Raw genomic sequence first — 2,759 nt, forward strand, 5'->3', positions numbered from 1 at the left:
AGATTGGAGGACTTGGGATTCCCTTTCCTCACCAATCTGGTAATGATTTGGCCCAGGGGTTTTGAAGGGGTAAAAGATGATTGGATGACTCGGTACCTTTCCACACCAATCAGGCCCTAGAGACTCAACCCCCACCCCCCATGTCCCCTGATTGGCCCCTTGGGGCACCTGGAGGGGGATAAAAGGGGCAGCATGGGCTGACTCAGGAGAGACCAGTGAGAGACAACAAGGAAGGAGCTTCACAGATCTGGCAAGAGCTGAGCCAGCAGGGCAGGTGCAGCGCCCCGGAAGAGCCTGTAAGAGCAGGACCCGGCAGGCAGCAGTGGGACCCTCAGCAGTGTGGTGTGCAGCTGGCAGGAGAGGCTCCCCCCTGGGCTCCAGGATTCTCAAGGGGAGGCTGCAGGCAGCGGGAGAGGCTCCCCCGCTCCAGCCAGGATCTGAGCAGTGACCTGAGAGGTTCCCAGCTCAGCTTCCAGCTCCTCCAATCAGAGGCCAGGCAGTTTGACGTGATCCCAGGGCTCCGGGAAGGTCAAGACCCCTAGCAGGCTAGAGTAGTGCCACCAGCAGTGGTGGTGTGGTAGTACTCCTTCCTACCACATGGGAGATCTCTGTTCAAGTCTTAGCTGAGGTGACTTTGGGTGAGTGAGCTAACAAGAAGCCAATCTTCTTGCAGTGGAAAGGGGCCATTGTGTTTTCCCCCCTCCAGGTACCAAGGCCCTATATTTCCTTGTCATTTGAGATTTTGCATTTTGTGCCTTTTTTATATTTCACTAACCTGTATTGTTTGTTCTGCTGTTTGTGTTTTATATTTTGTTAACCCTGTTTTTTGTCTACAATTGTAAGTGTCTAACCTTTGTTGAATCCTGCCCCCTTGGGGCATTGTAGTGTCCCCTATACCCTCTGATTTATGCCCGATATGTTCCCAGTATTAAAAGGTATATGGTTAAGTCCCCATTGGTGGTCTGGCTCTGCTCTATAGGGGGAGGAGAGTCCTTACACCTCCCACAGCGCTTGTGCACCTGCTTTGATCCCTTCAATTGGAGAGAGGCTACCTCTTGGGAGTACTGCCCAGGTTACAAAGCTATTAATGATTTTTGGGAGACATAGCAGGCAAGATCCTCTTACAATAACTGCAGTCCTGTTTCATACTGTTAGAGTCCTTGAAAAACTGTTAACACAAAAAGCATAGGGAGGAGGGAGGGTTTCCTTGCCACTTCCTGCATCTTAGTCTTAAAGGTAAGATAAAGGGGTGTTACAAAAGTAGATACAGTAACATTGTTCAGGGACTCTAGCAGAGTGAAGTAAAAGAAAAAAATTACGTGTAGGCACCTAATAGGAAGTAGGAGTTTGCCCAACAAGTCCAAATTGTGAAAGCTACCTCTAAAATTGTATTCATAGAGGTGTTTGTGCACTTATGATCAAAAGTCCTGTAATCCTGGGTGTAGCCGGGGAGTTGGATATATAACTACTTAATTAGTATGCATGAATGTGGGGGTTAAATGCCTGCAAACAAATGTGAATGCAATTTAGCAGACTGAACTTTACAGAACACATTTGCAAACTGGTCTGAAAAGTTAGGTCTGGGCTGTAAAACGAGCTGCCCACAAGCTGCATACGGCCCTGTAACAGGGGGCCTTCTCAGGGTTGATCTGCCATTGGCCCACTGACTTGTTTCTGGGCCAACCACCTGCCTTCTCATCTGCCATGTCTTGATGATATCTAATTAGGCAGGAGGCTGCTCATTTCTTGTCCCGATGCCAGGGGCAGTATCTGCAGCTCTGTTTCATAGTTGGTAGGCTATGGGACCTGAGCAGATCATCAAGTCCGACCCCCTGCCATGGGCAGGAAAGAATCCTGGGCTCAAACAACCCTGGCAAGGTGTACATCTAGCTTCTTCTTCTTAAAGACTCCCAGGGTAGGAGCAAGTACCACTTCCCTTGGAAGTTGGTTCCAGATCCTAGCCACCCTGACAGTGAAGTAGTGCCTCCTGATGTCTAGCCTGAACCTACTCTCAGTCAACTTATGGCCGTTATTCCTTGTTACTCCCAGTAGTGCTCAGGGGAACAGGGACTCTCCCATTGCCTACTGGTCTCCCTTAGCCAGTTTATAGATGGCCACCAGATCCCCCCTCAGCCTTCTCTCGTGGAGGCTGAACAGGTTCAGGTCTTGTAGCTTCTCCTTGTAGAGCCTGTCCTGCTGCCCCCTGACCATGCGAGTGGCCCTCCTCTGGACCCTCTCCATGCTGTCCACACCCCTCTTGAAGTGCGGCGTCCAGAACTGGATGCAGTACTCCCGCTGCGGCCTGACCAGTGCCGCATAGAGGGGGAGGATCACCTCCTTGGACCTGCTTGAGAGGCATCTGTGGATGAATGACAAGATCCAATTAGCCTTCCTGACTGCGTCCCCACATTGGTGGCCCATGTTCATCTTGGAGTCTATAATGACTCCAAGATCCTTTTCTGCCTTTGTGCTGATGAGAAGGGAGTTCCCCAGCCTGTAGGGATGATGCTGGTTCTCTCTCCCCAGGTGCAGTACCCTGCACTTGTCAGTATTGAATCCCATCCTGTTCTCATCCACCCACCCCTGTAACCTGTTGAGATCCAATTGCAGCCTGTCCCTCCCTTCTAGCATGCCCACTTCTCCCCGCATCTTAGTGTCAGCTGCAAATTTGAACAAGGTGCTTTTCACCCCTCGTCCAAGTCACTGATGAAGATGTTGAACAGTGCGGGTCCAAGGACCGAGCTCTAGGGGACCCCACT

The sequence above is a fragment of the Crocodylus porosus genome, unplaced genomic scaffold (genome assembly GCF_001723895.1).
Source record: "Crocodylus porosus isolate Cpor-Errol unplaced genomic scaffold, CroPor_comp1, whole genome shotgun sequence".
Lineage (NCBI taxonomy): Eukaryota > Metazoa > Chordata > Crocodylia > Crocodylidae > Crocodylus > Crocodylus porosus.